Here is a 23,898-nt window from a genome sequence, read left to right as displayed (position 1 = left end):
GTGCATGGCAGATGCACAGAGGAGGTGCTGGGTCCTGTCAGCCACAGGCACTGATGCTCTCCCAAGTCTGTTCAGGAGCACTGTTGAGGTTAGAAGATTCTCTCTTGTGTCCCATCTGGTTTTGCCCTGGTTTTGCTAAAGCAGTAACATCCTCAGCTGGGCCAGGGGACCTTGGTGAAGCTCACAAAGCCTGTCCCTTGCTTTACTCACCTCCAACCCTGCCCCAATCTGGCATTTGAGCTTGCTCCTTTTGCACATCTTCTGTGGCACTGGCAGTGTTTATTGACCAAATAAAAAGGCTACTAGTTAGATTGCCAAATCCCTGAATTGCTGTTAGATTGCCAAGTCCCTAAGCTTTGGTTTGAGTTTTGAAATGCCAAGCACTTGACTTCTCCCTTGGCCTCCTCCCTTGGTACCTGCTGGGAGGTTGTTGATAGCAACACATTTGGGTGAAGGCTGAAATCCCTGCTCCTGCACTCCAGATTGCAGCAGCCTCTCTGTGCCCACAAGGAGTCTGAAACTTGTTTCAGACCTTGGCTCATAAGTGTATTGATCCTGTGCCAGACTACCTTTGTATCTCACCAGCTTAGCTCCCTCTGTCCCTTTGTCTTTTGGCTAAGAGCAGCCATCAGTGCTGGCATTGCATCTCTAAACACAATTCCTCGTTCCTCTGCTTGGCTTTAAAAAAAAGGAATGACCCAAAAGAGGAAAAGTTAGAAACTGATGATGTGAGATGATGCAGCCCTGTGTAACTATAATGTGGCTGTTGTTTGAAACAGGATATCAATAAATACATTTATACTGTTTTCTCTCACAATGATATTTGTCACATAATCTGCAATGAAATGGCATTCAGAGTCTCAAGATCTTTTCCAGCACCCTGTCTATGCTTTATTTTATTGATGCTTTTCCTTGTTCCCCTTAGAAGCATGAGTCAGGAACCCTGTGTTTTTAAAAGCAGTCCCAGTTGCACATACCTTTCATTTCCTTTGGATTACATTAATTGCCTGACAGCTAAAAGTGATCTGGGTTTTTCAGTCGTCAGCTCTGGACCGCAAGAAATATTTACCAGCTACAGCAGATTTATAAAGATGCCACTGAGATGCCTTGAGACTAACAATCAGAAAACACAGCAGCAAAACAACACTATTTTTCAAGGTTAAATGCTCAGAATGCTAAAAAAGGAATTGCACATAATAAAGCCAAGCAAAGGTTTGGGTTCAGCCCATATTTTCCTCTACTTTTGCCGCATAAATGCAAAGGTGCAGTGATTTAAAAATCATTGCACAGCATCACACAACAATTAGGAATTTAATAAGGAGGCTTTAATTTTAATTTAGTTTTGGTTTTGTAGTTCAGATGTCTGTTAGTGTCAGCTCCCTGCCTCTATTGCAGAGTCATTTCCTTGTGATGCATGCCTGGCTCTGTGTCTTTATGACTCGTTTAGCTGAGAATGGCTGGATGATGCTCCATAAAGACCAGCTCAGGTGAAGGAGGGACTGGCCAGGCTGATGTTAGCAATCTGGAACTCAAACCTGTCCTGCATGACTTTGGACAAGCTGTTTAGTCTCCCTGCACCCCATTTCCCTGGTGTAAAGTGCAGGTAATAGAGCTCCTCACTCACTGAGGGTCACTGCTTTGGGAGGTGCTCAGGCTCTATGGCAGCAGGATCAGGAGAGGAGTTTGGACAGAGGAAATCCCCAGTAGATGTGTGCTGGGAAGGCAGTGTTACCAAATTTCAGGCTTAAATTCACCATCAACTTTCCAGCTGTGTTTCAGTGACAAAAAAACATAACAAACAAAGGCCTGATTCTCATTCAGCCACAGCCACCACTTCTTGAGTATAAAAAGACCCATCTTAAGGCCCTGCATCACTGGCAGAGATGCTGCTTTTCAGCCATGGATGAATTTGGGTCTTTATCCCTCCCTTGAAGCAGGGACTGGGGCTCCCATATACACAATATGAAGATGTTCCCTGCCTTGAAGAGATTTTGTGTTTGAAAGTGAAAAAATGAAACTCTGACTTCAAGAAATAGAGGTTTACTGATCTCAGTGTAATTTATGAGACAAAATGCAGTGCTCTATGTACAAACACTATAGAATGGAACCATTTAAAATTGGTCTGCAAAGGCAGTAATAGCCATTCTTTACTGATACCCAGTGAGGTGATGTAAAGTATCATGAATTCTTCTCTGAGTGACCTTGTAGCAATTGTTTGTTTGCCAGTGTTCCAGATAAATACTGCACACTTACATATTTATAAATTATTGTCATTTGAAGGGACAGGGGATGACACTTGAAGCAGCACACCTGATCCATCCTGAAGTTCTGAGAACCAGGGAGAAGTGAACTACCTCCCAAGGTCAGTGGGGATTTTAAGTAACAGAGGTGCTCATATCCTGTACTGGGCTCAGTTTGGAGGCCATCAGCATAGACTGGCAACAGCAAGGAAAATCTAGAACTGGTAATTTTTTCTTCCCATCAATTCCTCACTCTGCACCTAGGAGAGGCTCTTGTGGAGTGCCAAGCTGGTCAAGTAATCCATCTTCTTGGGGAAAAACAAAACTGCCCCCAAAGGTAGCTTAAGCTTTCTCAGTGGTGAGGAAATTGTTGAGCCCTTTGCTGGTCTCTGAACTGAGCTACATCTTTGTAGCACCAAAAGCCTCTGCTGGGAGCAGGTTAGGATACCACCTTAACAAGGGGAAATGGAGGTGAAAAGTTGCACAGCTTTCCACTAATAACAATTGAGACATCACTGACAGGCGCTGCTGTCTTCCCAAGCCTTCCCTGAGATTTTAATTTCCCTTGGGTGGGGAATTAATCTGGGTCCATTTGCTGGTGGTTTCTCTGCAAGGTGCAGTGCCTGCCATGGCTGAGTGCTGGAGCCCAGGCAGTTCCCAAAAGGGGTTTTGGCAGGCAGGGATGCAGGTGCTCCCAGCAGGGCACAGAGCTGAGCTGAGGGAGCCCTGCAGGTGGTTTGCAGCTCGGCACAGGGGGTGGATGGAGCTGGCAGCACCCAGAACAGGGTCAGCCCTCACCAGTCACACAGGACAGGGCGCATTACAGGGAGCTTTACACTCTGGGTAACACCTGTGCCATCTGCCTGTGTGAGTGTGTGAGGATGAGGTAAACATCCCAACTATTTTAAGGAACTACATCAGTACTATGAATTAGAAATCTCTACAGGGGCTTGAAAATTTAGTTTAAACTGTTGTATAAATTGCAGATCTTATTAATTTTGTGTGGGTATATCACGTTGTGACTCCAGGTTTATTCTTCTGTAATGAATATGGAAAGCAGATTTTCAGTTCTCAATGCACTAGAACACCACACCTGTTATTTTCTTATTTTCCTCCCTCTGCCTTTCAAGTTGGAATGAAGCCACTCTACCTTGGAAATGTGTCTGTGTGGGCCTTCAAAGCCCGAGGCTGGCTGCAATAATCCTGCTATATCAATTTTTTTAACCCCTAGAAAGGGCTAATCATATGAATCTTTGCTCATGTGAATCTGCAGTACTGATTTTGTCATTGTTCTCAGTCCCAACTTTCACTGCTTTTGATGATTCAACTCAAACTCTTATCATATGTTCACATTTAGAGAAAGGCTTTGGAGGACTTAAATTCTTCTTTAATCTTACCTCCAGCTAACAAAATACTCTGAACCTTTAGAACAGAGGAAGAGAGTGTGTGTGTGCATGTCTGTGTAGGCTGACCTGCTGGAGGGATCATTTCTTCAGGCTTTGCCTTATCTGTTTACAGATTCAATAAGGCCAGAGAAGGATTATACCTAGTGATCTCTGGCTCCAAATGTTCAAGTCATCTCTAAACTGGAGATGCCTCGCAGTTAACAAGGGAATTGAGCCATTGCTTTTGCAAATACACATAAAATGGTATATTTTCTGCATAATTCATAGTTAAAATCAATTGCTTTCCAGATCAGATACTCAGGAAGAGTACTTGTGTTTGTGGAGGTCTGCCCATGGGGACTTTCATTTTGGTATTTTTTGTTCACTTGGTCTGTTAACCTAAAATCATCAGCTAAATTGTTTAATCCCTATGTATCAGGGGAGGATGGGGAGGAAACATTCTTTAAGTTTTACACAGTTAATCAAAACCCCTCTGAGGCTTTGAAGAAGTCCCTAACTTTGGGGCATCCTCCTCCTCCACCCTGCACACAAGCAGCAGAACAGTCCCAGATCAGCTCTGTGCTCTTTGTGCTCCCAGCAGCAGATCCCTGCAGCAGCTCCCCTTCCCTCTCCTGTGCTGGGCAGGAAAGGAGAAATCATCAAAGTGGGGGAGATGCCCAGGGCAGGGGGGAGGGACTGTCACCTGTGTGACAGCAATGAGGGAGAGGAGCAGCAGCACCCTTGAGGAGCTGGGAAGAGTTCCACAAGCAAAAAAATACCAGTTGTTTATTCAGTACATTTTCTCTACTTTAAGAAAATTAGGAAAAGATAGGAGATTAACTTACCTCCCTGTCTGAGAGGAGCAATGCTCCAGGGAGAAGAAACTTAGTCTCCAGAGCAGCCCTGAGATATGAGGCTGGTTCTGATCTTCCCATTAGGGTGAAGAAATCATCCTTCCCTTTCTGAAGAAAACCAAATGAGCATCTCACTGAACAAATTGAAGCAAATAGCTAATAAAATCTAAAATAAATGAGATTACTGAATCAAATCATAGAATGCAAAATATTTGTATAATTGTGTAATTCAAAGCTGTTGCAATATTAATGAATTTTATAATAGAATGATTAAACACAGGATTCATTTTCATTTTGCAAATGTGCTTAAGCCTTTAATCTAGCAGGGTATTACAACATAGGTAAATTTTGTTAAACCTTTCTGTGAAAGTATTTTATTAAAAAAAACACAACAAACCTCTTCCTGTCCAAAGCCCTCATCATCACTCATTGTTTTCTTTAGTCTCCTTCTCGTTGTTTTCTTTTTTCTGCTTCTTCCCATGGTTTCTGGCTCCCCTACTGAAGATAAAATGAGGCAATATGCACCTGACACACTGAGCAGTGCAAAACCAAGGATATAGTTCAGCACAGCTGAAGTCCAGTCGCCTAAAGCACCCTCCTATTCAAATCCTGACTTTTCTTATAGTCTGATATAGCCTCTTGTATAAAGAGTTTTCTCTCTGAATAATCTTGCTGCTCACCATGAGCTGTTTCAGGAGCAAGGTCCTACTTAATGGCAGGAAGCATGGCAAGCAGTAGCCCCAGGAGAAACACAAAACTCTTAACTCAATCCTCATTTATCTCAACAAATATTTATTTAAATTGTGTTTATATATGCTGGAGAGCCAAGCAGAAGGGTAGGCTGTGGGCTTTTTTTTCCTATTACGTTTTTTTGATAATCTTCTCTTTAATAGGTTAAAAAATGATGCTCAAAAACCTTTGTGTTTCTTTTGAACCTGAGGAAAGTTCCAGAACTTCAGTCCAGACTGAGCAAAATTGATTACTCCTATCTTCTGTCTGCTAACTAATGGAGCCTTGCTCTAAGTTGCTCTACAGAGCTTTTGTGCTGTTGTAAATCACTGCTGTTGTCAAGTTGGAAAAGTTTTGAGCTTTCATGCTCAGCAGTGCAAGGCTTCTCTGAGCTCTGCTTGCTTGATCCTGGCAAGGAGAGGCACAGATTCCTTGACTACATTTATGTCAGCACATAACCACAGGCTGGGGTTTTATGCCCTGAAAGGGGGTAAGGCTGAGGTTTTCCAGCCCTCTGAGTACCCCTCCCATCGTTTGTGTTGGACTCTGCTCCTGGCCAGGCCACAGAACTGGAGCAGAGTGTGGAAGCAGCTCTCCTGATTGCTGGAAAACCAGTGAAGAAGAGCAGATGTAACAGGCCTAAAAATGTGTGTACACTTTTGTTGCCAGGAGAATTAGTTATTTAAACAATTTGCATTGGATTGTGCTGGATTCATTGTCAAGTCCCTAAAACTGGGTGCCTTTTCTGAAAATAAGATTGTCATTGCTGAGATGGTGTCTGGTGAAGGATTTGCTGGGGGAAGTCCTGCCACATGCAAGGTGGAGAAATTAGTGACTATTCTAATCCCTTTTAATACTAAAATGGATATGAATCAGTGCTAGGAATGTGTGTGAGCCTCTCCCACCCCTGGGCTACCCAGAAATCACTGTAACACCAGACCTGTGTGGTGTTACAGTGATGGTGTGAGATCTCTGTGCTTTTCACTCCCCACACTCACACCCATCCTGTGCTGCAGTACTGCTCCAGCTCCACTCCTTTGTGTCTTCATACACCTACAAAGAAGGGATTACTTGTCCTTTTTATGCACTATTCCTCCAAAATTATTGTGTATCACAGAGTTGACTAATATCTTCCCGTTCATCTCTGTAACATTGCAATCACTCCACCGTCTCAGAAAGGTGTGGGCACCTGTATCCAAGACAGGCTAAATCATAACAATTCAAATAATACTCTGAGTGCTTTGATGCAGGAGAATAAAAACTTTCCTAAAACAGCTGTAATACTTGCTGGGAATGTTTTTTGTCATAAGGGAAATCTAGCCCATTGTTTTTAATGCCAGTAAGATGATGTGGTAGGATCCATCCTTTGCAGGCTGATGAAAGGATCTGCTGAAATGACTTGATTCCCAAAACAAATTGAGATATTTGTAGATCTAAGCTGTACATGGATCTGCATCTTCCCTTTCACTCCTCACAGTAGCAGGGCAGAAGTAGCTGCCATTTTCTGTCATATACAAACTGGCTTTTGTGCATCCATTTGTAAATGTAAAACAAGATTTTGGTTCCTGGCTTCAAACCCTGAACACACCAGCCTGAGGTTCCTTGAAGGACAGTGGGTGCTATAACCATGCTACTGCCTCTTATGAGGACAGCATTAAAAAAAATCAATTCTGGGGGAAGTGCAGGTAAAAGGAAGCCCAACATCATTCCAACCTAGATGTTTTATTCAGCTTGAAATGAATAAGTAATTTTATTTTCAAATGATCTAAGCCTTTTACTCTTTGCTGCAAAAGAGAAAAGAACAAAATTTCTGTGGAATGCAATAACAGTAATGAATCTTGAAAATATAAAGTAAGGCCAGCAGGCTTTCAGCAGGCTTCTCCTTCTTTGATTAAGTGCTTGCTGAATTCCATCCAAATTTACAAAGCATGTTTGTTATTAATTCAGTTTTCTTTAGCCCAGCTTACAGCACTGAATTAGTAGTAGTTCAGTGCTTGCTACCAGCAGACAAGGAGGTCAGGAAGAGTCTGAGGCTGGCCCTGGGCTGTGGGGACAGAATGCAGAGTGAGCCTGGCCACTGCAGAGGTCCTTCCTGGGCAGGAACAGCATCGTGTGCATCAGGTTTTAGGATCAGCCATGTGTTTTTGTGCAGGTTTATGTTTAGCAAAGGTCTGGCAGTGCCTGTGAGGACTGCCCAAGCTGCTTGCTGGGTAAGGTTTGACTGCACAGTGAGGTTTGAGTTCCCTGTCCCATCACTCAAGACTATGGTAACAGCAAATTCCATTTCCTAACAATGATTTTCTGAAATAATTTTTTCTTCTTCCCCCTCAAGCTCCATTTTGCACTAGAAATTACACAAACCAGTAAATGAGTTGCAGGAACAGATGGGGCTAATTGCACCTGTCTGACAGTGCAAATTTTAGCTCTCTGAGCCTTCAAAAGGCTGTGGATCCAAATCACAATCTGCAAAACAACTGATGGAAAGCCTCTCTGAAAGTCAGGTGTTTACTGGGTATGAGCACTGAGCTCTTCCTGGAGCTGTTAAATCAGTGGCAGGTGATGAGCACTGCTGGAAATCAGGCTGTGAGAATTTATGTGGTTTAGCTGTGGGAGCTCTTACAGAGAGGCCTCTGGAGCAAGTAACCCACCCTCAAACACAGCAATGACCTCCTCAACACTCAAATGCTCAATTTCAATGTTTTCTTTCCACACACATTTTGCATCAAAGAATTATTTGAACATTCCTGTCAGTTTTTTGCACTTTTCCTTGCTGTGTATGCCCACCTTGCCCCTGCAGTTCTGGTTGGGTGGGTTTTTTGGGATGTCATTCTCTCCCAAACCAGCAAACCCCTTGGGTGGGCTGTGTGTCACTTGTTCTGCAAAGGAGGAAAGGTGAGGTGGGAGAAGAAATTGTGGAGGTGGCAGCAGGAGGTGGGAACCAGAGTAAAGTCAGAACAGACTCAGGGCCCTGGGAAGGGGTTGAAGGAGGCCAGAGCAGTCAGGCAGGGATTAGAAGAAAAGGAATTACAAGGAACAATTTGCATTCAATTCCTTTCTCTTTGTGCCCAGAGTGATTCTCCAGAGTGGCCCCATCAGTGTGGGCACAGGAGTGAACATGAGGCTGCACAGCAGGACTGTCCCTAGAGTGATGTGTGATCAGCCTGAAACCTGGCAAGAGAGGAATGGCATGGAAAGTCAGAGGTAAACAGAGCACTGAAGGTGTTGAGATGACGTATTTGTACATGGGGATTTGAAAGAATGAAGAGTGACATGGTCAAATCAGCAGGTAGCTGCCCATGGGGCCAAAATGAGACCTTTTTTCCCTGCATTGGCTGTAACTAACTGATTTTATTGATGTTCCATGGTCTTCTGGCAAGGGAATATGTTTCTCTTTTGCTATGGTTTGTGTAATCCTTGCTGAAGTACTCCTGGACATCCACTTAGCTGACACTATATTGTCATATCTTTGTGTGATCTCCAGAGCTGGGAGCACTGGGCATGGATCACTGCTGGATCACTGCTTGTTGTGTGTGTGACACTGGCAGCCAAATGAGGTTCAGTGTAAGGGGCTGGGGAGTGGCTGGAGCAGAAATGCAGTGAGGGAGAATGAGCAGCAATGCTCACGTGTGAGCTCTCCTGTGGCCTCTGATGGATCCTGTGCCCCATGCTGGCTTGGGGCCAATTCACCCATCCTGAGACTTGGCATCTGACACAGAATTCACATTTTCTCAGCATCCTGAAAGCATGTGCTCTAAGGACAAATGCCATTTCACTGTAAATATGGCCCAGGCATTATTTTGAATGGGAGTAGAGCACCTTCAGGATGAATTGCACTCTGCTGCTCCATTGAGGTGTTAAACAGTCTGGTGAGTGTTTCAGAGCTGAATCTCTGCTGTGATTAGTACCTTTGCACATGGATCATGCTGTGCTCTGTCAGCAGAGCTGCTGCAGGGCTGATGCCAGCTGCTCCCTCACAGGGTGTGGCTCTTCCACATGGAATTCCACAACTTCCAACTTCTTGCTCGGATTGCTTAGACTTAAGCATGACTCTGCATTTGAGTGCTCAGTTTTGAGATGGCCTCTGATGTTCAGACACACAGATAAAGTATTTATCCCCAAAGTATGTGGTGCCGTGGCTTTCTGGAAATGGAGCTGTTAGTATTTCCCAAACCTGGGAATGTCTAATCACACAAGTCATGCTGGAGAACACAGGCTCTCATCCTGCATCCCTGTAGTCATGCTAAAATAACTAATTAGTATTTCCTTCATGCCAAAGTTTTGAAAGAAGATACAATTAGTTTAGGAGGACCGTGACTGCGCTGCCTGGTATGAGGGAGGGATTGCTTGTGCTCTGCCAGAGCCAGAACAGGCTTGGGCAGGAGAAGAAGAGCTCAGTGAAGAGAAGGAACAGTGACAGCCAACCACTTTTTGGCAATCAAGCAGAGCAGCAGTGACATCCACTCTCCTTTCAGAGGGAGAAGCAGGACAGAGTGGCAGCAACCAGGGTGCTGTGAGAGACACAGGACTTGCAGGTGGTGACACACTGGAGGTTCTGCTGCAGCGACAGGGCAGCCAGTGCCTGAAGCTGCTGCTGCCTCAGGAGAGAAAACCCCACCTGTTTGCTGCAGAACTGCTCTGCTGCACTGGGCCAGCTCTCCTCCCTTGGAAGTACTTTGATTTTATTGACAGCACAGGGAGACCTAGCATCAGAAACACTCAGTCTACCTCTCAGCCAGAGTTTTCCTAGTAGTGGAAGTAAGCATCTGTGTAACCACCAAAACCTTGCTGTGGAAACCATGGCCTCATTTGAGATTATTTCATTCCACAAAGCAGACGCTGTGCCTTTCTCCATGGCAGTACTAATTCTCCTTGAAATCCTGTCCCTTGGAGCTGTATTGCCTCTGCTCAGACTGTGGGCAGCCTGATAGAGCTGGATTTGCTGTGAGCATTGTGTGATTGTTCCCTCATTTCCAAGCCCTGGCCTGAAGGCCGTCTTTGTCATCACAGTCTCATTTGGCATGAAGACGTTTTCCTCTCAATTCCCTGGTCAGATATTTACCACTGTAACTCTGGCCACAGGAAGGCAGAATTAATGTTTCCTTTGGATGTTGTATCAGGGTATCACATAGGAAGCTGAGAGGGAAAGGCTGGAAGGAGTCTCCAGAGACTTTCTTGCTCAAGGTGCTGCTCTGAGGAAGGATCAAGTCAGCCCACACAGCTCCCATGACATATCACAGTTTAACTGCTCTCCACAGCTGCACTGAGGGGATTTTTGCACATCCAAAGGCAGCGTATCTCAATCCCTACTACCTTAAGAAAATATTTTTCTTACTGTCCAAAAACAACCTTTTCTGCTAGTAAAGCCCTTTTTATTTCTTACCATTTCTTCCTGCTTCCTCAGCCACTAGGGCAGAATATAACCTAGAATTCATTATTCTTTAATAATGATGTTTAATGTATAGCAAGACTATCAAGCTGCTCCATTGGCTTTCTTTTTTGTAGATCAAACAAGGTGAAGCCACTCATTAGTGCTGAGTTTTCCAAATCTATCCCCATTTTGTGCTTTCCCAAAAAGTTTAAATCTCAGAGGATGATGAAAGGTGAATGAAACATCACTACTCTTGGTTCCTGGGCCCCATTCATTTAAACTAAGACTTCTTTTTCTTTTCATTTTAGGATTGTTGAACCTATAAATATAAAAGGGAAAATCTGGAAATGTGAAACTCTTGCGAACTAAAATCTGTCTGAATTCATATGAATTTTTTGACAAGCAAAGTTTGAGCAGCTCATCTTCCCATGCTCCAGCTCTCTTTCAGACACTGCAAGAAAGTTACTTAAGGCAAGAGTTATTTTCTTAGTCAAATGGCTTCTTTCTTGGAGCCTCCATCTGCAGGCAATGCTGTCTGCAAGCCTGATGTCTTCTTCAGCCTCGCTCTTCCTTCTCAGCTCTGTCCTAGGCATTAACTGCCAAAACCACTTGTTTGTTTCTTCACATTATCCATACATGCTCTTTCTGGAATGAGAGCCTAAAAGAAAAGAACCACACCCTAGCTCTGGTAAAGGCATGATTTTAACATGATGGATGCCATTTTTCATTCAATGTGGTGATAGTTCTTGAGCATCCTCATCTGCAGTGGAATCCTGAGAGATTTACCAGTGTGCTGCAAACACCCTCTCCTTAGTGAGTGCACTCTGGGGGTCCAATCCTTTTGAGTGACACTGATGGATAGCCTTATCAGTAATCCTCCCACTGCATCCCCTGACTGGCTGAATGCACCACAGAGTAGTTAGAAAATTCTTTGCTGTAGAGAGAAACAATTATAAAGCATTTTTAGAACAGTGAATGGAATGTTTTTCACAGCTGGCAGCTCTTATTTATGACAAGTAATAATGTCCTCAGCTTTAAAAAAGGCTTTGAAAATGAAAAAGAAGGTGGTTTTTTTAAGGGAATTTGGTGCCCTTGGATCTGAAAGTTGGATTCTGCAGGTACTGGGTAGCTTTAGGCAAAAGAGTGCTGAGGGTGCTGAGGGGAAGAAGTGGGTGTGCAGCGAGGCACTGCCTCCCAGACATACAGACAGGTGCAGCCATACCTGCACCAGATAGGACAGAAATGGTTGGATGTTTTGGTGTCTGTGTTGGATTTGTTTTTGTTGTTTTTGTTTGTTTGTTTATAAGGTGTGATGAGGGTTCTTGGGGTTGGGTCTCTCTGGAACATGGGGGCATGACAGAGCATGGCTAAGCAGCAGTGTATGGATCCCCAGGCTGCAGAGGGCAAAATTACAGAAACTCCCTCTGAAATGGGTAGAACTAGACACTAACATGATGCACTAGCTTCTGAGCCTGTGTTTTCTGTTGAAGAAATGTAGGAGGTGTATTTGCAGCTAATGGATACATTTTAGTCACTCACGTGTAAACATGTGCTGGAATTCAAAGGACCTGAGCTCCTGTGGCTTCACACAGATATTTTTCCCAGCATCACTCTTTTAAACTACAATTTTCCTTAAGAAATTATGAGACTTAAAGTATATCTGTAATGCTGTAAGATTATAAATATCACAGCCTTTGAATTTGGACTCAGCAGAACAACTGTTTCTGTGTATTGTTTCTCAGCTGGGTGGGTTCTGTGGGTACTGTTTAAAATATAACACATTTTAAAGTGTCCTGACAAATACTTGTATCAAAAAATTTCCCAGTGAATCACCTGACAGCACTTACAGCCAACAATGAGCAAACAGGAGATTGCTTTTCAGGGTGGAGATTAACTTTCTCCAGTTCTTTTGTTGAGCTTCTCTTGGTGGGAAGAGGAAATCTACCAAGGCATGCTGTCCATAGTGTCTCTGTAAATTGTAAAGGTCTTTTCCTTTCTGCTAAAACTATTTATTTTTGTGAAGATAATGTTACATAGCCTATTTTAGATGGAAATCATACTTTTTCTATTTCTTTGCTGTATGGCAAGCACGGGTTCCACACAACCTTGGCTGAGAAGAAGGGTCCTCCAGCTCCTTGGCAAGGAAGACAGAAAAGAACTGCCAGGATAATCCTGCAAATGCACAAGGAGTGTGCATTCCTGCAGGAATGCTCAAGGAGTGCCTCTGCTCTGTGGCTGGAAAGCCTGTGTTTCCAAGTGTCACAGTCTGACTTTCCAGTCTCTGCTGTGTCTCTTCCCCTGCACAGGCACAAAGCAAAGGAAAAGATCAGTTTCTTGCCTTGGCTGTGGCATCTGGGTTGATAACATCTGAGAAGTGCCTGGCAAAGTGTGAGCACCCAGTGAGGCGTTTGGTTGGTCTTTTATTTAGACTGTGAATTATTCACTGCAGAGATCCTGCATCCTATCAGCTCATATGACATTCTGGGCAGCATTTCAAGACAAATAAATAAATAGAAACAGTAATAATTCCCTTGCACTATTCTCTCAGCTGCAGGATTTTGGGAAGCCCCATAACACATTTCTTCTTGGTCTTCACTTTTGAAAGTGCCTAAAAAAGCGAGAAGAAAAACAAGCATTTGGCTCTAATAAAAAAAGGACAGCTAATCTTTCCATTAGATCTCTCACAAAGCCCAAAGCACCCCAATTTCACATCAGTATTAACAAACCCATAACAGCAAGTAGTTTCCTGGAATCTAAGACCCTTTGGGCTCTTCAGAAAGAAGTCAGCAGGACTTTCCACATGCTGCAACTAATATGTTTTATGTGCTTTCCTGGGCTGAGGAGTCTCATCATTGTTTTCTGCTGACACCTTGGAGATTTTCTGGATCTCTGTGTTCCATTGTACAACTGACTACTTCTGGAAAAGCCATTATATTGACAGTCTATAAGGGCTGTTCTTGGAAGAGAAATAAGTACTGTACTTGTACACTCCTGTGTCTGCAGGGCTGTGTGTGGGGTCACACAGGGACACCTGACCTTGGGTTCCAGGGCAGTTGAGACACATTTTCATCTGACATCCTGTGCAGGAGTCAAAGCAGAGCTGTGCCTGCTCACATCAGCTGAGGATTCAGCCTTTATAGTGAGCATAAGAAATTACTTTAAATCTCACGCTGCTGCAGCTGCAGAAGGGGATCAAAAGTGGTCAGGAACAATGCTCTGTTGCTTTTTGTCTTAGGCTGCACAGGTCTGGGGACTGGAGTCTCAGGCAAAAGAAACCCCCCACCAACTCTCTCCCTAGAGCTGGATTTTCAGAGGTGAGAGAATCCCAGAACAGACAAAACACTCTCTGGTGGAGGGAAGGAAAGATAAATGTATGGGCCCAAAGGGTCTTTTTTTTTTCTGTGAGAGAGATTTCTGTTAGAAAGAGCCCATAAAATAATGAAAGGTTCTCCAGTGTACCAGCGTGTGATTTATTATGCCCAAGTGTGCTTTGTATCTCCCTAAGCGCAGCCAGGCAATGGCTTCTACTATTAGGATGCAAAGGCTTGAGCATGAAACAGAGAAATTTGAGATGGATTTTGGAACCTGGCAAGCAGAAAGTGACTCAGAAGGGGATGCTGTGTTTTTGCTGAGAAGGCTGGCATGGGGAGGTGGGGCAGGGCTGGAGAGAGGGGAGAATTGCCTGGCAGCAGAGGGGCAGCTCCTGCCCCTCCAGGGGTGACTGGAATTGGGCTTTGCTGCTCACTGAGACCTGGCCTGGGAGTACAGGGGTGGTGCAGAAGGAAGATAACAACCAGCTGGGGTAAGAACTGCTTTGCTGGAGGAGAAACTCTGAAGCAGTTATATCTCAGGAATCAGACATTATGTACAGATATTATAGGAAGGGTTTACCTACTGCACTAGGGTTTTCCTATTCTGCTTAATACATACTATTTTTCAACATGGATTGTAGTTTGGGAGTGGGGAAAGTAAGACTTTGAACATTACAAAGAGTTTTTTACAACTTCACAGGTTTCTGGGTAGAGATCTGAGCCAATGGTTTGCTTGTAACCTTTATAAACACAACCTTTTGGCAGTCAGTCAGGCCTTGGCAGGAGACTTGCAGTTACTTATCACAAAAGTTTTCATGTAAGAATGTCAAATTTAACTACAGGGGTTTTTTATTTTTTATTTTTTTTTTTGCCTTGATTTTGAATTCTCTCCAAATCAGATTTTTTTAACCTCTGGCTAGCTAAGTCACCTGGCTAATTATTTGATTACTAGCTAAATATAGTTTCTCATGTAGAACCCATACAGTTGGTTTACACTTGATCTAAATATCTGTCACATGATTTTGTGTCCTTTCCAGAGCCAGTACCAATACTTCATCAAGGATCACAAAAACATCAATGCACAAGTGATGATGCAGGCTGACACTTGGTTCTCTTTGGTAAAAGGAGCATCTCCTTGGAAAGGTGATGCTGAAGCTGGTGCTCTTTTTTGCCTCCCTATTTCTTCTGTTTTGGGGGAGGAATGTGCCCAATTGCTGGATCTGGTCCTCATTCAGGGGTCCATGCCTGGTTTTGGGGAAGAATTTGAAATGGTTGGAGGAAGGGTGTGTGTGTCACCTGCTTTGTGCCTGTCTGCATAATCCACCTGTAGCTGTTCCAAGGGAGAAAGTGTTGACAAGTGCCAGCACTTTTCCAGAGCATGTTGTAATATAAAACCTGAAATATATTTGCTATTGTTTTCTGCTGCCCTGGGTATAGGTCTGCTCCTGGAATATGTACCCAGAGCAATCCCTCTGTTTGCAGTTTAAACATGAACTATAGAGTACTTGCTCCAACTGCCAGTTTCCTGGGAAAAAGGTTTGCAATGACCATCTATTATCTTGGCTGCAAAGAAAGTAAACTCTTAACCACATATGAAATTAAGCGATTTTTTTCTAGCAATTGGAGTTTGGGTTTGGTGATAATAAGTGTGGGTTTGTGATTTAATAGGTCATTACCTACTTTGCCCATAATCACAAAGTAATAAATAACTATTGGCAAGATGGATAATAGCTAGGTCTGAGAGGCATGAAAAAGATAAAGCAATAGGCACAAAAGCATAATTTATATTCATAGAAAATGGGTCCTAGCCAAGAAATGTGATCTAAAGTGATAGGAGAGCAGATTTTTATTAGATGCCTGTGATCTGGGGAAGGCTGAACACCTACTTTCACAAGAGCTACTTGTCTTTCTGGTTTATAAAATGTGTTTTGGACATGTTACATGGGAGTATCCCTTTCTGAAGGGGTAACTCCTTATCTCACAGACCCAGGCTCATGGTCCCATGGACTTAAACTTCCCTCTGAAAGACCACTCCAGACCCAATTAACCAATATCTGTCAAAACCAAATCAGTTTTTTGGCCCAGTTACCCAAAATCCGTCAATATTTCACTGTTCTTTGCTGCCCCGTTCTGTTGCAGCTGCTTTGAGCTGTTCTGACTTCTGGGGCACGAGGTGCAGTTCCTCATCCCTTCCTTTCTTATGATATCTTACTCAGTTCATGTCAAACAACAGTGGCATCATTTATAATTTCAAGTTTTCCCAGCCATTCTGGTCCCTTTCTGTGCAGTGTAAGTCATATTGTTGCAGCATATCCTATTACATCAGTTGTGTCATCATCATGTTCTTTTTAATCTCTAGATACGCTGTGCAGAGCTCCAGGCTTGCTTTGTAGTGTGCAAGAAAATACACCAGAAACTGGAACACGAATGTGGCAACAAACTTCCCCAGGGCTGGGCAGGGTGATGGTGTGGCCATGGTGCTCATCACCAGCTCCATTTGTTCCTTCTCTGCCTCTCCTCCCCGCTTGACTGCTGCCAGAAAATGAAGAGGCAGGGAATGCAGAGATGCCTTTGATGTAGTCTAGTTTTGAAAATGTGAAAATACAGTTGTGCAGTTCTGAGCCTGACATCAAGGTCAGCTGGTGGCTTTGTTCAAATTTTTGGATTAATCAAGAGCAAGTACCTGTCCTTTTCCTTCTCAGAGAGGTTCAAAGAGAATGTGTCTGCATATTTTAAGGAGGTGAGGAGATGGGGGCAGGAGTGAGATGCCTGAAAAAGTGCCAGTGGATGTTTGTTCACTCTGGAACAGGGAGAAACAAAAAAAAACCTCTTCCATATTTCTCACCAGCCTCCCCCATTTCCAATACGTTTGCTTTATATCAGTGAACTTTAAGAACAAAATGTGCTCAGGGAAAAGAGATTAAAATTGCAAAGCAGTTTCCTTTCCTATCAACAGAACTGACAGAAAAAATGACAAAACGCTTGTGGGAATGATTAGAGAGAGTGAATGTTCTCATTCATGTCATGTCGTATATTGCTAATTTATATGTATTTGTTTTTGTACAAATCTGGCAAATTTCAGGAAAGAATCTGCCAGGAATCAATGGGGAAAATAGGCCTGTATTCTTCTGGAAATTAATAATCAGTATTTGCTGTGTTTTATTTGGATTTTAATGACATCTGTAATGAGTGATGGATACCAGGAATGGAAACAGCCAGGAAGGAGAGGCAGGAGGCTCATGGCAGGACCCTGGAGATTTGGGACCCCTCGCTGTTTCTGCTGCTGGACTGATGGGTGCCCTTGATCAGTCAGTGCATCCTCCACCACTATTCCATTTCTTCCTACTGGAAAATGAGGGGGTGAGGTCTCCAAATCTCTTCCATGAGGGAGGAAGGCTCCAGGCTTTCCATACCTGCTAAATGTACTCTTGACTATTGACTTTTTGGGGTTCCTTACATCCTTCCCTCTCCTTCCTTTCTCCTTTCCTATCTCTCAAGAAATGGCTACTGAGTGATAGAGCAGTTAATAAATACAAAATTTCAATTGAGTATAAAGATTTCTTCACTTGCTGGGACAACACTCTCCTCACTCTGTTTGGCCACTCCAATTTTCAGTGTGTCACTAGTCTGCAAAGACAAGATTTTTCCCTTATACTTTGACTTTTTCCTTTCATTTTTACCCCATTTTTTGGTAACATTTCCATCGATCACTCTAAATGTCCTCTAATTTCTTCAGCTGTAATTTTGTTGCTTTTTCCATGACAAGTAGGGAGCTATTTAAGGTTCCAGTGACTCTGATGATTTTAATGACATGAATTTGAAATAAAATTCTCCTTAAAAGCCCGAGGAGAAAAAAAAAAATAAATCTGGCACGCTCACCTGACTTTTCAGAACCATTTAGGGACCCAAATCCTCTTGATTTCGTGTCTTTGGAGATTTGACTTTAATGCTGCAATATTCTGTAAAGGTTTCATTTAAAATTATTTAATTCATTTAAAATTATTTAATTTAATTATCTTTCAGGCTGGTTATACAGATTAGTTTTTTCAGTCTTTCCTGGTAAAGTAGCACCTACAACTCCTTAATCACTTCTGTTACTGATTTTATCTCCATTGCATCCCAACCTGAATTTTTTGGCAAGGTTGTTGCCTTCTAGGTTTTTCAGCCTGATTGTCAGGAACATGTTATGGCCAAGAATAGACTGGAAAATATGGCTCTTGCTAGTCTGTTTCTACAGAGAGGAAATTAAATTCAATGCAAAGAAGCACTTGCTCTCTAGCAGAACTCAGTTAATTTCATGAGAAAGGGAGGAAAAAACGTGCCTGTGAGGGTTAACAGTGAGGAAGTTAATGAGAACCCAGTATGGGAACTGAAGAGAAACACCAGGCAGATGGTACATCATCCCAGCAAATACTGCTTTCCTGTCTGAATGCACTGATCTGATCTGAGGAATGTGCTGTCTCTAATCTGTGCAGCTCTCTTTTTCAGAGCTGCTTTGACAATGCATTTCATCTCGTGGTTCAAATTGCATTTTGTTTGTCAGAGCTGGGGCTGCAGCGGTGTGTGCAGGAGGCCTGGCTGCTGCATGCCAGAGGACAGCTCCCTGCAGGATCACTGCTTCCACATGGGACATCTCCCCTCCTGTGGGCCAGTCCCACAGAGCTCCAGCTCCTCTGGGGGTCCTTGTCCCAGGAGCCTGGATTATCCCTCCTTTTACTTCCTTGGCAGCAATGACAAATGTCTCAGGTAACCCAGGGAAGGGCTGAGAAGGGCCCAGGTCCTGCAAGGCCTGCAGACCGGCATAGCTGAGGAGGAGGACCCCTTTCCTCACCAGAAAGTTTCCTCTTTCCAAGGGACTTACACTGGAAAGAAATGTTTGCTCAAGTGGTGGAACTCCTCCATCTCCCCAAACCACTCTATGGTGAGTGTTAAGTCTTTTTTTGACTCCGTCCCGTGGGGCTTTTCCAGAGCTGGAGATGTCTGGTATGATCATGTCATGCTGAGGGGGTGGAAGGAATATCAGCTCAGCATTTTCAGTGGAAGAAGAACCAGAATTAACCCAGCTTATCCAAGAGCTTGTGTATGGGGAAGGGTTGAGGAGGAAATCTTGGTCTTGGAGGGCTGATGGATTAATTTACTGGAACTATCTGAAGCCTTTTTGTTGCCTGGCTCTTCTCTGCCTTGGTGTAACCCAGAGTTACCAGCCAGACCAATCCATGTGTTTAACAAAAAGGAGAGGAAATTAAGGGACAGGAGCTGTTTTACCCACATTGTTTTGGAAGAAAAAGTGTTGAAAAGAGAACACAAACAATTAGGGCATATGCTGAATTTGTTTATCTTCAGAAGCCTGTGGTAGGTGTGCCCGTGCACTGGTGTTCAGCAATTAACAATAAAGGCAGACAGCAATTAACCACATGTCTGCTGTGAGTGGTAATGCAAGTTATTTGTATTTAACCTTCATGATTCATGAGCCACTTTCATTCTGGGAACTAAAGAGAAAGGAAAGGAACATCTTAGAGCCTTATGTCACTGTGTGAAAAATGATCAGACTTTAGTAGTCAGTAATGAAAAAACTTATATACATAAATAAAAATATATAGGGTTTTTTCCATTATTGGGAAAAGAAATGTAGTCATTTATCATACATATACACATATATATGCATACATACATATCTATGTACACACATTTATTTTTGGTAATAGTGGAGTTCTATTTCTGGGAATTTCAAGTTTCATTTGCTTTTAGGACCTGAGCTCACATATATACTGAAACCAGTGGAAAAACCCTTACCAGTATCAATGGCTGTTGCATTTGGACTGCTGGTCTAAACAGCTATGGGCTTTAGAAATTTATTTTTTGGTTGGTTGTTCTTTTTTCCCCATGTATTTCTGAAGAAATTAGACTTGTTTAGGAAAAGCAACCTTTATAGGATTCAGAGGAATGTGGTGGGACACCCAGACTGTTGGAATTAAGCCTGTTCTGATGCCACACCTTTTTCAAGGGTTTTTGAACTGACAGACAGATTTCATGATTAATTGTCCCTGGGACAAGTGCAGAGCTGGGTCTTTTATAAAAAAGTATCCTGGCCACAAGGGAAGAAGAGCAAGAAAACCAAAGGATACCTATGTTATTCTCTGTTAAAGGAGAGCTACTGCATCTGGATTACATACACTCTAAGATCACTTTTTCTTTTTTCCAAACCAGAGTTCTGTGACAAAACTTGGTTTTGGTGGAATGAAGTTTAGCAATAAGTTCATCTCATTATAGGTAAACAGATACATTTTGGACAGTTTTCCATTGAGCAGTGTATAAATCTAGGCTTAAATGTAATGAACTGGCACCAAAAAGTGTACTGGAATATTGATTTTTGTGAATTAATAAGACATTGTTTTCAGGTTTTTATGGATTAATACTTAGCTACAAGCTGTGTGGGATTTGGGTAGAGAATATCCTAGTGGTAAAATGCAATTTTATTTTGGAGATGGAAACACTTCAAGATGGAACAATTGGATTGGTGGACAGATTGTACTGAAGGGTAGCAAAGGAGAGACACAAAGTGCCTTTATTGCTTATGCTTTCAATACAAGTAATAACTATTGATAACCTAAAAGAAATCCAATTAAATTTTTTTTTTTGAAAATAGAGTTTGGAGGGCTGTTAGTTTTGTCTGTGCCTAAAAGTGTCATCTTAGAAAAACCAATTAAAATGAGGTATTTTGGCAGGAAAACAATAATCTTTTTAGCATAAAAAGGAATAATTTAGATTTTGTTCCTGTTTATGAAAATGTATAACTTTAGCTTACTTAACACTTCTAACAAAACGAAATCTGCTTTTCTCCTGCTGTCCCTGTTTCCATTGGGAACTCCAAAATTTTCCAATAAGAACTTTTTCAAAGGTGAATTTCCTCAGGGGAATTTTCTTTCAAATCCATCTAACAACCCATGTCAGGGAGCACTTCAGATGTTCCACAGTGAGATGAGAAGAGGTCAGGGTATTGCACGAGGAGCTGAAGGATGAGAAGAGCGATGTGAGCTGCAGACTGCCAGGTTTGTGGGGGCAGCCCAGCAGTGGGCTGAGCACGATGGAGAGGGGCAGAAACAAGAAGATACTCCAGTGTCTGTGATCACCCTGGGAAGCCCACTGTGCTCTGCTCAGCTTCGAGCTGCCAGGCTCTGGAGCAGAGGAAGGGCACTGCTGTCAGCTGGCATCAGTGGGAACAATATTTTGAGCTGTTCTCCTCCAAAAGGAGGAGCCTCTGGGAGAAATCAGCAGAACCGAGGAGTTTTGCCATCCTTTACTTGTCTGTAATTACTGAGCTCTGCTAGTGCCTGTTCTGATTTCAAATGTAATGTTGGGTGAACTGCACTGGTGTCACAGAAATTAATCCTCAATTGTTCAACTGAGAGCAACATCAAGGCTGAAATCTCCACTGCAGAGCAGCCACAAACACAACAAACAAATAGCCATTGGCATGGCTTAAAGAAACATGTTCCATCAGTTGTTGTTCTCCTGCCATGAAAAGACCTGTAATGAAACATTCCTGTAGGGAACAGGTTGCACTTGAAATGTAAATCAAGTTCAATTTCATCAGGCTTATTAGTACAGTCTTTGGTGCTGCTTGATAAACACACAGCACATGGAGCCTTGGCTCCTGCCTGGTTGGGCACTCATAAAGCACTGGGTCAGCATTTGGGTGGGATTGAGCAGAGAGCCTCAGGAGTGGGTGAACACCTGTCTGTGAGTACTGCAGGAAAGAGGTGAAAACCTTGAGTGCCCCTGGATTGCAGGCAATCTTTGCTGGATCTCAAGGACAGGAGTAGGGGTGTGAATACATCTCTGCTCCTAAAGCTCCAAACACACTGTGCCCTGCTTTCAGAGCAGGTCTGCAGGAAGCACAGCTGAGCACAGCCCGGCAGGCAGAGCGTGCAGCTGAGCTCTGGGGAGGGATTTGCTGTGCACTCACAGGATTGCCTGTGAGAGCTCCTTGATCAGAACAGAAATATTTAATCAGGTCTGTCTCCTGTAACTGTCATGTAGAGAAAACAAGGCTACAAATTGGATTTGTGTGATCAATGGGCAAGAAACACCACTTTATCCACCTTAGCAGTGCTGGTGTACAGCACTAAAGCTTTGGTGACAGCAAGGGGCCCATATTCTGGCAGGACAGACTCTCTCCTGTCTGGGCACACAGGGTGTTCTGGAACCACACACTGATCATTTCTAAATTTTAACCACAATCTTGCCTTCTTGTATGTCAATAGAAAATCAGCTGCTGAGTTTAGAAAGAGTATGATTTTTCTTACAGCAAAATCAAAGGAAGAATTTGCACTGATTTCTGAAAACAAGTGTCAGACCTGATTGGTCAGACTGTACAGCAATATATGGGTACATAAAGATGTGGTTTGAAGTTTATTCATGTACATGAGTGGATTAGGAACCTGCACATAGCTTTTTGGAGTTCAGGGCTACAGTGGAGAGCCTGGTACAGGGGTCTGACTCCAACAGAAAGGGGATCAGAGCCTAAGCAAATCCTCTGCAGCCAGGTCTGGCTCCACAAAGCCCCTGTTGAATAGGTCTCCCAGACTTGACACTTGACAGTTTCCAACATTTGCAAAGCATGAGCATCACAGCAGGTCTTAGGGAACTTAATGGCCCAGCAAATTTAGTAAATAAACAAATAACATAGAGCAGAGATGATGGGAGCCATGTCTGAACTCTGTGTCTTACCAAGAACTGGCATGGTGACTTGGCAGGTTCTTTGGAAGGTTTTTGGTTACCTTGATGAATAAGGAAACTATTTTTTTGAAATGTTCTTTGTATATTGTAAAAGGGCTTGTAAAAGAGAGGCTGCCAGTTAGAGTCTGTCTGTCCCCCTGAGTCTGGAAGAGGTTGATGGGATGAGGAGTGCAGCTGTGGGAACCCCCTCAGAGCATGAAGATCTGTAGGATTTGGGGAGGGGCACAACTGAATCCAGGTATGAGAGGGAAATGGGTCATGGATACCAAAGCATCATTAGCAGCATCAACCTCTGCTAATGTCTGCTCTATGAAAAAAAAAACAAAACAACCACAAAAAACACCTAAACCCCAGAGATTGGGATCTACAGTGACAATTCCTTACTTCAGGAAATGAAGCTTTTCTGAACAATACCATCTTCTGTCATGCTTAATCAAACTAATTAAAGAACACTACCACACTTTATTAATGTAATTTATCTCTTGCCTGAGGTGAATTATATTTATGCTCCAGTTACTCAAACATCACTGTTCTGTGTTTGAAGGAATGATGTTATTCAGTGATGTTTGTGTTCCACAATATCAGGCAGTAATTGAACAAGCGCCTGGGAAATTGGGTATTTCCTGCTTGGGAAAAGCTTCTTTGGGGAATGTGTTGCTGCACAGGTATGTGGGTGAACAGGCTGGCCTTGGGCATGTCCTTCTTGGAGGCCCACACAAGCTAAACCTTTCAAGCCAAACAAGCCAATATTCATCTCTAAGCATTAAGCATGTGCATGGCCTGTTTAACTGAACGCACATGTTCACATCATTTAATGAATCAGGGTTGGGAGGCCAAATTTATTCCAGCTGAAGATCTGGCAGGGAAAGGCTAATATGTGCTGAAGGAGGAAGGAAGGAGGTTAGTTAGTTCTAGAGATTAAAAACATTAAAGAAAATGTCAATAATAAAAAAAGTATTTATTTTAAAAGATATTAATGGCTCCCATGGATATGCCTCTGAAGTATCCACAGTTGCAGGGCTCACAGTATCCACCCGTCTTTGTACCAGCTGGAAGAAGCAGTTTAACATAATTTATGGAGTAGGACAGCGTGAGACAATGGAAAGCATTGCCCAAAACTGACTGAGGGCTTTTCCTGGTGATTGCTTGCAATTTGTTGCTGTCTGCTTGATTAAAGCAGAAGACTGGAGAGAGTGAGGGGAGCAGCTCAGAGCTGTCCTGGGCCTGCCAGGAGCAGGGTGAGCCAGCTCCTGGGTGTGCAGGCACAGGGGG

The 23,898-nt window shown here is 43.1% G+C and overlaps 1 long non-coding RNA gene across 3 annotated transcripts in view; it reads left to right on the top strand.

The window, feature by feature from the left end:
* The window catches only part of LOC147650049 (uncharacterized), a 39,679-nt gene extending 21,527 nt beyond the window's left edge, over positions 1–18,152 (top strand). For 2 of the 3 annotated variants that reach the window (XR_015277455.1, XR_015277457.1), the window contains 4 exons: positions 2,281–2,362; positions 8,278–8,409; positions 13,812–13,890; positions 14,925–18,152. This is a non-coding gene — a long non-coding RNA (uncharacterized LOC147650049). The remainder of the gene's footprint in view (positions 1–2,280; positions 2,363–8,277; positions 8,410–13,811; positions 13,891–14,924) is intronic. The other variant, XR_015277456.1, reaches the window with a different exon arrangement.
* Positions 18,153–23,898: the final 5,746 nt, after the last annotated feature.

Source organism: Cyanistes caeruleus, chromosome 17, assembly GCF_971803275.1.
Source record: "Cyanistes caeruleus chromosome 17, bCyaCae1.hap1.1, whole genome shotgun sequence".
Lineage (NCBI taxonomy): Eukaryota > Metazoa > Chordata > Aves > Passeriformes > Paridae > Cyanistes > Cyanistes caeruleus.
Note: the sequence above shows the minus strand (reverse complement) of the source record. Positions and strands in the feature narration are given on the sequence as shown.